Below are 11,669 nucleotides of genomic sequence, written 5' to 3'. Positions count from 1 at the left end.
TAGGGTAGTCACTTTCTCTCTGCCGCTGGGAGGCAGACATGGCATATGCGTGAAGGTGCTGTGTGAGTTGTGAAGTTTCGGCGTGAGGGAAGGCGGTGGGAATCGCCTGGAAAGGGCCTCTCTCAAAACAAGGAGACTGAATGTACCTAGGCAGCAATAATTGTAATACCAGCAGAAGGGTTCCTGGCTGGCTCAGTCATAGAGCATATGACCCTTAATCTCAGGGTTGTGAATTCAAGCTCCACGTTAGAGCCTGGTTAAAAAATTAAAAAAAAAAAAAAATACTACCATTTACTGAGTTGAAGCCGCTGCTCTGAGCCTGCCAAGAACCCCTTTCACAGCCCGGTGAGGTAGTTACTATTATCATCTACATACTGCAGGTGAGATCCCCGAGGCACAGACAGGCCAGTTAAGGAACTTGCCCTAAGTGCCAGAGGGGAGAGAATGCTTAGATGTGTGCTTTGCACAAGATCAGCAACAATCATGCGCCTTCAAATGCTGCTTCCTTTTTTTTTTTTTTTTTTTTTTTTTTAAGATTTTATGTATTTATTCAGAGACAGAAAAAGAGGCAGAGGGAGAAGCAGGCTCCTCAATGAGCAGGGACCCCAACATGGGGCTTCATCCCAGGTCCCCGGGATCATGACCTGAGCTGAAGGCAGACGCTTTACCATCTAAGCCACCCAGGCACCCTCAAATGCTGCTTTCTGATTCAAGGTCTTTGTCCACGACGTGCATTCCAATGCATCACTCACAATTAGCTATAATAAAAATCGGACCTCACTAAGTGTGAGGAAGCATCCTAACATTTGCAAGTATTAACTCATTTAATGTTAGTATATCAGCCTCTGAGGTAAGGAATGTGATTATCATTTCCATTTTATGGAGGAGAAAACTGAGGAGCTATGTGGCACGGCCTATGCCTCCATCCCTGGGGTCTGCACATCTACCACCGTGCTACCACCTCCTGTCAACAAGCAGGACCATGACTCCGCCATCAAGCCCTGACCCCCACAGTGCTCCACGGCTAGGAGTTAACCCAAAGTCAGTGCTTCTCGCCTTTCTGGACACTCTCCCCAGAAAAACATGCATGTGCACACACACCAACACCCCTTAGGAAATTCGGATACCCCCTCAAATCTTTCCATGGCAAGTGGGTGATGGGGGAAGACTCTGGGGGTGAATGCTCCAGCCAGGGGGTATTCTGCAGTTTGGAACAAAAAAGGTCAACAAAAAGTCAAAAAGACTTTGAATTCTAAGAGATTTACTTTATTGAGAAAATGGAAATGAAATTCTACAGCTACTTTTATTTACTTCACTAGAAAACAGCCTGTTCAGGGCACCTGGGTGGTTCAGTCCGTTAAGCATCTGCCTTCAGCTCAGGTCGTAATCCTGGAGTCCTGGGATTGAGCCCCAGGTCAGGCTCTCTGCTTGGTGGGCAATCTGCTTCTTCCTCCCCCTCTGCTCCTCCACCCTCTCCCTACTTGTGCACACACGCTCTCTCTGTCATACTAATACATAAAATCTTAAAAAAAAATTAAAATTAAAAAAAGAAAGAAAACAGCCTGTCCTGAGAGTCCCCATCTTTGGATAAACTTAATTACCCAACATGTCTCACACATCTAGCCAGCTGGACACTGCTGGAGAAAATCTCTTAATTCTGCCAATTTATGCCAATGCACATTTATGGGGTCTAATCCCAGCTGGGTCTTTAACACAGCTTGGCAGCTCTTATTTGTACCAGATAAACACTCACACCCATGCTCACAATGGCCACTCCAACCTGTCTATAATGACTCTTTGATCTTTAAGAGTTTTCATGTGTTAGAAGCACAAATGCACAAATTTTAATTCACATCCGCCAGGACTTTTATCCAGTTCCTCCCTCTACTTGGCCTCTTGACCCTTTATTTTGTTTGTTTATTTGGATAATTATTGATTTAGAGGCTAACATGCCTGGCACTGGGCTGGGCTCTAGGCCCCTACCATGGTCTCTCTTCCCATGCAGTTTACAGCCCAGAGAGAACATTCCACATATAATTACAAATATGATGAGGGACACTAAAAGGAAAGCAGAGAGACTGTCAAATGTGTTGATGTGGAGGTTTCAGGAAGGCCTCCCTGAGGAAGTGGCATTTCAAGCTGAGTCCCAAAGGATGACAAGTCAGTTTGGAATGCTTTGGGTTGCACACAACAGAAAATCCTACCAACAGTGAAACCATAAAGATGTTTATTATTTCCTTAAGAAGCCTGGAAGCAGAGTTTCAGGGCTTTTAGTTGGCTCAACAATATCAAGGGCCATGAGTGGATATCCCTTCTTGTTTTTCCTTTCAGCCATAAGAGGGTTGCCATAGATTCAAGTGTAACTTCCTTACATAACATCATCTCAAAGCCCAAAAAGAGGAGAAAGGGCTCTGGTTCCCATGCAGCTCTCTTTCAAATGGGCACAAAAATTCATCCACAAATTCCCAGGAGTTTTCCTCTTGTGTTATTTTCTCCCAAAAATGGGTCATAGGCCCACCTCAGGCACAGAGAGAAGGGGTTTCCCTGACTGACTCAGACCAATCAGGATTGATCCCATAGCACAGTGAGGACCCCACCCTTCCTGAAGCTATTCCTGCCTGTTGGATCCCTCAAATCAAAGGGTCTACCAATTCTGGATTCGGACACCTAGCTATTATGTAAATAATAAATATGTCTGAATGCCAATAAAAATAAATTTTTAAAAGTCATCTTAATGAGAGAAGTAACAAGATCTGAGGAATTGCTGAATTGAGATGCTGAGATACTGGAGAGGATGGGAAAGCGGAGAAGTGAAGCCTCCTCCAGAGGCTAGGGTGGAAATTTCAAAGTCAGGTGGTTCCAACTGCTAGTGCCCTCAGGAGAGGGCAAAAGAATAAGTTCTATTTAGAGGAAGACAATATTATCTTGAACGTCAGGGTGTTTCTATAAATAATTTTCTAAAACAATGTCTAGTACACAAAGATAACCCAAGGATTTCAGCACAAGTAAGAACAGTAGGTACAGGGGCGCCTGGGTGGCTCAGTGGGTTAAGCCGCTGCCTTCGGCTCAGGTCATGATCTCAGGGTCCTGGGATTGAGTCCCGCATCGGGCTCTCTGCTCAGTGGGGAGCCTGCTTCCTCCTCTCTCTCTGCCTTCCTCTCTGCCCACTTGTGATCTCTCTCTGTTGAATAAATAAATAAAATCTTAAAAAAAAAAAAAGAACAGTAGGTACAGTAGGTAATAGAAATAGACTCACAGGGTCTCCAGATACTGAGATGACTAGCATAGATTACAAAACTATTATGCTTATTATGTGCAAGGAATAAAAGCCAAGGATGGAAAATTTGGTTGGGAAATAGAAATTTTTAAAAATGATATTGTAGGGGCATCTGGGTGGCTCAGTGGGTTAGGCCTGTCTTCGGCTCAGGTCATGGTCCCGGGATCCTGGGATCAAACCCCGCATTGGGCTGTCTGCTCAGCAGGGAGCCTGCTTCTTCCCTCTCTCTCTGCCTGCCTCTCTGCCTGCTTGTGAGAGTTTATCCACTGTCAAGTGGATAAACGGAATCTTTAAAAAAAAAAAAATGATATTGTAAATATTAAACAGGAAAAAAATGTAAATTCTGGAACTTAAAACCCAGTACCCCAAATTAAGAACTGAGAGTTTTTCCAGCAGGTTAGAGATAGCAGAAAGGAAAATTAATGAACTGGAATATATAGGTTAGAAGAAAATACCCAGAATGATGCATAATGGAGTAAAAAGAAAGAAAATGGAGAGGAGTGGGTAAGAAACGTGGATGTCATAATGAAAAGTTCTAAGAAGCATCCGAAAGGAAAGGAATGGACATAGGCAATATTTGAAGGAAAAAAATGGGTAAAAAATTTCCAGAATTGAAGAAACACATTAAATCGTACATTTAAGAATCTAACGACTCCTAAGCAGGAAAAATAAAAAAGAAACTCACTGCCTTATACATTAGTGAAATTGCAGAAAACCGAAGAGAAGGAGAAAATAGTAAAAGCAGTCAGAATAAAACAGACAAATCACCTTTAAAAGCCACAAGATTTAGAGGACCCACACTTCCCTATTTCAGAACTTACTATGGAGCTACAGTAATCAAGCCAGTGTGGTGTTGGCATAAGGGTAGACACACAGGTCAGTAGAACAGAATTCAGAGCCCAGGAAAAAATCCTTACATTTAATGGCCAATTGATTTTCAATACCAGTGTCAAAAATTCAATAGGGAAAAAACAGTTTTTACAGCAATCAGTTCTGGGACAACTGTATATCCATTTACAAATAAATAAAAGTGGACCCCCGCCTCATGTAATATACAAATATTAACTCAAAATGGAACAAAGATCTAAGTGTAATAGCTAAAAATATAAAAATCTTAGATGAAAACAAACACAGAAGTAAACCTTTGTGACCTCAGGTTAGGCAATGGTTTTCTAAACTTTTTTTAAAAAGATTTTATTTATTTATTTGACAGACAGAAATCACAAGTAGTCAGAGAGGCAGGCACAGAGAGGGGGAGGCAGGCTGCCCACCAAGCAGAGAACCCGATTCGGGGCTTGATCCCAGGACCCTGGAATCACGACTGGAGCAGAAGGCAGAGGCTTTAACCCACTGAGCCACCCAGGCGCCCCAAGCAATGGTTTTCTAGATAGGACATCAAAAGCATAAACAATTAAAGTAAAAATGGAGGGGGGGTGGTGCCTTTAATAAATAAATAAATAAACAAATAAATAAAATAAAATTTATTTTTAATAAAAAAACAAAAATAAAATCTTTAATAAATAAATAAAATCTTTAAAAAAAGAAAGAAAAGTAAAATTAGAGGGGCGCCTGGGTGGCTCAGTGGGTTAAAGCCTCTGACTTCGGCTCAGGTCATGATCTCAGGGTCCTGGGATCAAGCTCTACATCAGGCTCTCTGCTCAACGGGGAGCCTGTTTCCTCCCCCTTTATCTGCCTGCCTCTCTGCCTACTTGTGATCTCTGTCAAATAAATAGCCTACTTGTGATCTCTGTCAAATAAATAAATAAAATCTTTAAAAAAAAAGTACAAATAGATTGATTAGACTGTATGAAAATTTGAAGCTTTTGTGCTTCAAAGGATACCATCAAAAAAGTGAAAAGAAAGGGCACCTGGATGGCTCAGTCAGTAGGGCATGCAACCCTTGATCTCAGGGTCATAAGTTCGAGCCCCATGTTGAGGGTAGAGTTTATTATTTATGATAATCAACCATATACTAAGCCATAAAGCTAGTTTCAACAAGTCTAAAGAATTAAAATCATTTAGCACTATTTAGCCACAACACAATTATGCTAGAAATATAAAACAAAAGGACAGCTAGAAAACCCCAGAAAATTATTTGGCAATAAAACAATATATTTCTAAATAATTCATAAATGAAAAAAAAATTTAAATAATTCATGAATTAAAGAAGAAATTATAATAAAATTACAAAGTCTGAAATAAATAATTTAAAAACATTACATATCAAAAGTTGTGGGATACAAGCTATTCTCTTGATGGAAATTTATAGCCTTATATAGTTAAATCAGAAAAGAAGAAAATATAAAAACTAATGAACTAAATATGCATCAAAAAGTAGAAAAGAACAGCAAATTAAACTTGTAGAAATGGGGAAATAACAAAAATAATTGAAAGCATACATACACACAATAGAATAAAAATAAAACAAGATGGTACTTTGAGAAGACTAATAAAACTGATAAACCTTTGGTGAAATGAAATAGAAGAGAGAGAGAGAGAGACAGACAGAAGGCTGGAATGAACCCTGTCAGGAATGAGAAACAAGGCATTACTATAGTCCCTGCAGATCCTTAGAAGAAACCAAGAGAATATTATGAACTTTAAGCTAAAGCATTGGAAAATTTTTATGGAATGGACAAATTCCCAAGGGGAAAAAGAGAGTTTATAAAATACCCAAGAAGAGGGGCGCCTGGGTGGCTCAGTGGGTTAAAGCCTCTGCCTTCGGCTCAGGTCATGATCCCGGGGTCCTGGGATCGAGCCCCGCCTCGGGCTCTCTGCTCAGCAGGGAGCCTGCTTCCTCCTCTCTCTCTCTCTCTACCTGCTTCTCTGCCTACTTGTGATCTCTATCTGTCAAATAAATAAATAAAATATTTAAAAAATAAAATAAAATAAAATAAAATACCCAAGAAGAAACAGGAATTCTGAATAGACCAATAACTCAAAAGAGCTGAAACCCTAGTTTAAAAATTTTGGTTAAGTATCTGCCTTCGGCTCAGGTCTTGACTCTGGGGTCCTGGGATGGAGTTCCCTATCAGGCTTCCTGCGCAGTGGGGAGTCTCCTTCTCCCTCTGCTTCCCCCCCATTCATGCTTTCTTCTCTTGCTAACTCTCTCTCAAAATAATAAATAAGTAAATCTTAAATAAAGAAAGATGGAAAAATATTTCCCTACAAACAGGTTCCAGGCCCACATGGCTTCATCAGCAACTTCTATCAAATATTTATGGAAGATATAAGTCAATATTGTACAAACTCTTTCAGAGAAAAGAAGTAATTAATTTTGAGCCTAGTACAATGTCACACACACACACACACACACACACACAAACACACACATTTTAAAAATAGATGTATTGGGGCGCCTGGGTGGCTCAGTGGGTTAAAGTCTCTGCCTTCCACTCAGGTCGTGATCCCAGGGTCCTGGGATCAAGCCCCACATCGGGCTCTGTGCTCTGCAGGGAGCCTGCTTCCACCAATCTCTCTCTGCCTGCCTCTCTACTTACTTGTGATCTCTGTCTGTCAAATAAATAAAATCTTTAAAAAAAAATAAAAATACATGTGTTTTTAAAGTTTTCAAAGAAAGAGAAGATGGAGGACTTAGGAGAACTCTAAGCTCACCTTGTCCCATAGATACAACTAGATAACACATCAGTGTAAATAACCTAAAACTTTCTATATCTTACTATGTTTTGACGTCCTAGAAAAACCCTTTCCCGGCTTGGGAGAGACAATTCTTAAGAGATGGCAAAGGGCCCAGCTGGGAGCATCATCCAGGGCCGTCTCTTCTCTGTCCGGCCCCTGCAACCCAGGAGGCAATACTCCTCTGCCTTAATCATCCCAGGGCCAGGTGCCAGGCAACTAGGGACCAACCCTGGAGCCCAAAGCTGGCCAAAATTACTCAACTAGCCAGTCCTACACCCTTCCCTGACTTTTCCCCAGAAACCCCTGTAAAGGCCTAAATATTCCCACATCCCACTGTTTTCTGCCTCCTGACCACCCTGGTGTCTTTCCAATGTGGCCCTGTAAAATTTATTTTTTTCTTTTAAGATTTTAATTACATATTTGTCAGAGAGAGATACAGTGAGAGAGGGAACACAAGCAGGGGGAGTGGGTGAGGAAGAAGCAGGCTCCCTGCTGGGCAGGGAGCCCAATGTGGGGCTCCATCCCAGGACCCTGGGATCACGACCGGAGCCAAAGGCAGACACTCAACTACTAAGCCACCCACGCATCCCCCAATTTTTTTTTTAATTAGCAAAAGGTGGATTTGTGTCTCCTGTCTCTAGGACCTGTGCATTCTGGGGGGCTCCCCCCGCTCTCTTCTGTCTTCTCTGTGGCTGCATCTAACCAACCACCTCATATAAACCATAAACATAAAATATGTACTTCTATTTATTTATTTATTTTAAAAAAGATTTTATTTATTTATTTGACAGAGATCACAAGTAGACAGAGAGGCAGGCAGAGAGAGGAAGGGAAGCAGGCTCCCTGCTGAGCAGAGCACCCGATGCGGGGATTGATTCTCAGACCCTGGGATCATGACCTGAGCCAAAGGCAGAGGCTTTAACCCACTGAGCCACCCACGTGCCCCAAATATGTACTTTTTAAAAAGATTTTCTTTATCTATTTGAGAGAGAGAGGGCATGAGAGAGGGGAGGATCAGAGGGAGAAGCTGACTCCCCGCTGAACAGGGAGCCCAATGCAGGGCTCAATCCCAGGACTCCACGATAATGACTCTAGCTGAAGGCAGATGCTTAATTGACTGAGCCACCCAGGTGCCCCAAAATATGTAATCTTGATACCAAAACCTGATACGCTATGGAAGAAGAAAAATTACAGATAAATCTCATTCATGAAAAATGACACAAAAATTCTCAAGGAAATATTAGGAAGCTGAATTCAGCAATATGTAAAAAAGAATGCCACAGGGGCACTGAGTGGCTCAGTGGGTTAAGGCCTCTGCCTTCAGCTCAGGTCATGATCCCAGGGTCCTGGGATCGAGCCCCATATTGGGCTCTCTGCTCAGTGGAGAGCCTGCTTCCTCCTCTCTGCCTCCTTGTGATTTCTGTCAAATAAATAAATAAATCTTAAAAAAAAAAAAAAAAAGAATGCCACATCATGTTTATTACAATTTTAGTAATGTAAGCTAAGTTTAATTTTAAAAATATCAATGAATGAATTCACCACGTTAACAAACCAAACAAGAAAAATCACAGGTCATCTCCATAGCTGCAGGAAAAATATTTAATAAAAAAAAATTGACATATATTAATGATACAAAACTCTTAGCGAGGGTGCCTGGCTGTCTCAGTTGTTAAAGCATGTGACTCTTTATCTCAGGGTCGCGAGTTCAAGCCCTATGTTGGGGTACAGATTACTTTAAAAAAATAAACAAAACAAAACTAAACTCTTAGTGAACTAGGACTGAAAGGGGACTTTTTTTTTTTTTAAAGATTTTATTTATTTATTTGACAGAGAGAGATCACAAGCAGGCAGAGAGGCAGGCAGAGAGAGAGGAGGAAGCAGGCTCCCTGCTGAGCAGAGAGCCCCATGCGGGGCTCGATCCCAGGACTCTGAGATCATGACCTGAGCCGAAGGCAGCGGCTTAACCCACCGAGCCCCCCGCGCGCCCCCAAAAGGGGAGGTTTTGTTTTGTTTATTTTTTTAAAGATTTTATTTATTTATTTGACAGAGAGAAATTACAACTACACTGAGAGGCAGGCAGAGAGAGAGAGAGAGAGAAGGAAGCAGGCTCCCTGCTGAGCAGAGAGCCCGATGTGGGACTCGATCCCAGGACCCTGAGATCATGACCTGAGCCGAAGGCAGCGGCTTAACCCACTGAGCCACCCAGGCGCCCCAAAAGGGGACTTTCTTAATAGGACAAAGGATACTACAAAGCACCAGTAGCAAACATCATGTTAATGGTGAAATGTTGAAAGCTTTTCCTTTGAGGTCAGTGATTTATTATGGTATAGCAAGTTACCTCAACACTTCGTGGACTAAAACAACAAATGTATATATTATCTCATGGATTCTGTGCTTTAGGAATTTGGAAGTGACTTAACTGAGTGGCTCTGGCTCAGGGTCTCTCATAAGTTGCAGTCAAGAAGTGAGCTGGGGCTATAGCCATTTGAAGACTTGACCGGGGTCAGAGGACCCCTTTGAGGCCACTCACATGACTGTTAGCAGGAGGCCACAGTTCTTTACTTGTTGGCTGGAGTCCTCAGTTTCTCACCATAGACCTCTTCTCACAAGATGGGAAGTGGCTTCCCCTAGAACTAGTTTCCATGAGAGAGAGGCAAATGTCCCCATGTCTTTTATGTCCTAGTCTCACAAGTGACATACTTTTACCACGCTCAATTGGTCACACAAACAATATGAGGGGGGACTACATGAGGGTGTGAAGACCAGTAGAAGGTATTGACATTGAGGGCCATCTGGAAGGCTGGCTACCACATAAGATCAGGATGCCCTCTATCTCCACTTCCCATCAACATTACTTAGAGGTCTATTCAGAGTAGTAAAAAAGAAAAAGAAAAAAAAGAAAGAAAGGAAAGAAAAAGAAGTAAAAGGCAAAATGATTGGGGTACTGGTTGGCTCAGTCAGTACTGCATGCAACTTTTGATCTCAGGGTCATGAGTTTAAGCCCCATATTGGGCATGGAGCCTACGTTAAAAAAAAGAAAATGCAGGGGCAAAAGGATTAGAATGAAGGCGTAAAAATATTGATATTTACAGAGAATGACTATGTGTGCCGAAAATCCCAAAGACTCCACATCTTTCCCTCTCATAGCCAACCTCAGGGTGCCAAAGTAACAGCTTTCACCTTGCTCGTCACAAGCCAATTCCACTGACAGCACGTTCCACTAAGGGGGAGATAAAGATCCTCAGGGGATGGGCAAGATTTCTCTGTAAAAAAATGGAAGCTATGTAAAAAAGACAATAAAGGGTAAGTCTTCAGATTTTTTTTTTTTTTTTAAGATTTTACTTATGTATTTGACAGAGAGAAAGAGAGAGACAGCACAAGTAAGGCTGTCGGTTTAAGTGTCTGTTTTCAGCTCAGGTCATGATCCCAGGGTCCTGGGATCGAGCCCCACATCAGGATCCCTGCTCAGTGAGGAGCCTGCCTTTCTCACTCCCTTTGCCGCCGCAAACCCTGCTTGTGCACTCTCTCTCAAATAAAGAAATAAAATCTTACCCCCAAAAGAACAGTTATGTGCAAGGCCTTATGTGGATATGTTTTCATTTCTCTTGGGTAGATACCAAAGAGTAGAATTTCTGGGTCATATGGTAAATATGTTTAGCCTTTTGAGAAGCTGTCAGTTTTCCAAAGTGACTATCATTTTTTGTTCCTGCCAGCAATGTTTGAGGCTTCCCATTTCCTCACACCTTGCCAACATTTGCTATTGTCTGATTTTTTAGATTATAGTCATTTTGGTGGGTGTGACAAGGTTTGCACATAGTTTGGATTTCCATGTCTCTATCATTAATGATACTGAGCATGTCATCATATGCTTATCAGCAATTTTTATACCTTTTAGGTGAAATGTCCATTCAAATTTTTGCCCATTTTCTAATTGGATTGTTTGTTTTATTACTGAGGTGTGAGAGGTCTGATATTCTCTTCTGGATATACACCCATGTTATTTTTCATCAGAATTGTCACTTTTTTTTGGGTGGGGGGAGAGAAAGAGAAAGAGTAGCATAGGGGCCGAGGTAGAGAGAATTTTTTTTTTAAGATTTTATTTATTTATTTTATAGAGATCACAAGTAGACAGAGAGGCAGGCGGGGGGTGGGGGGAGCAGGCTCCCTGCTGAGCAAAGAGCCTGATGTGGGGCTCCATCCCAGGACCTTGAGATCATGACCTGAGCCGAAGGCAGAGGCTTAATCCACTGAGCCACCTAGGTGCCCTGAGAATCCTTTATTTTTAAAAAAATATTTTTATTTATTTATTTGACAGACAGAGATCACAAGTAGGCAGAGAGGCAGGCAGAGAGAGAGAGAGAGAGAGGAGGAAGCAGGCTCCCTATTGAGCAGAGAGCCCGATGTGGGGCTCAATCCCAGAACCCTGGGATCATGACCTGAGCTGAAGGCAGAGGCTTTAACTCACTGAGCCACCAAGGCGCTCCATTTTTTTTCTTTAAACATTTTATTTATTGGGTGCCTGGGTGGCTCAGCTGGTTAAGCAACTGCCTTCAGCTCAGGTCATGATCCTAGAGTCCTGGGATAGAGTCCCGCATCAGGCTCCATGCTTGGCAGGAAGTCTGCTTCTCCCTCTGACTATCTCCCCTCTCATGCTCTCTTTGTCTCACTCTCTCTCTCTCAAGTAAATAAATAAAATCTTAAAAAAAAAAAAAAGATCTTATTTATTTGACAGAGAGAAACCTAGCAAGAGCAG

At 42.0% G+C, this 11,669-nt stretch overlaps 1 protein-coding gene across 9 annotated transcripts in view; it reads right to left on the bottom strand.

Annotated features, from left to right (window-relative positions):
• The window catches only part of ADAMTSL4 (ADAMTS like 4), a 52,295-nt gene that overhangs the window by 25,253 nt on the left and 15,373 nt on the right, over window positions 1-11,669 (bottom strand). The window lies entirely within an intron of this gene.

The sequence above is a fragment of the Mustela nigripes genome, chromosome 14, assembly GCF_022355385.1.
Source record: "Mustela nigripes isolate SB6536 chromosome 14, MUSNIG.SB6536, whole genome shotgun sequence".
Classification (NCBI taxonomy): domain Eukaryota; kingdom Metazoa; phylum Chordata; class Mammalia; order Carnivora; family Mustelidae; genus Mustela; species Mustela nigripes.
The sequence above is the reverse complement of the archived record's forward strand: the minus strand, read 5'-3'. Positions and strand labels throughout refer to the sequence as shown.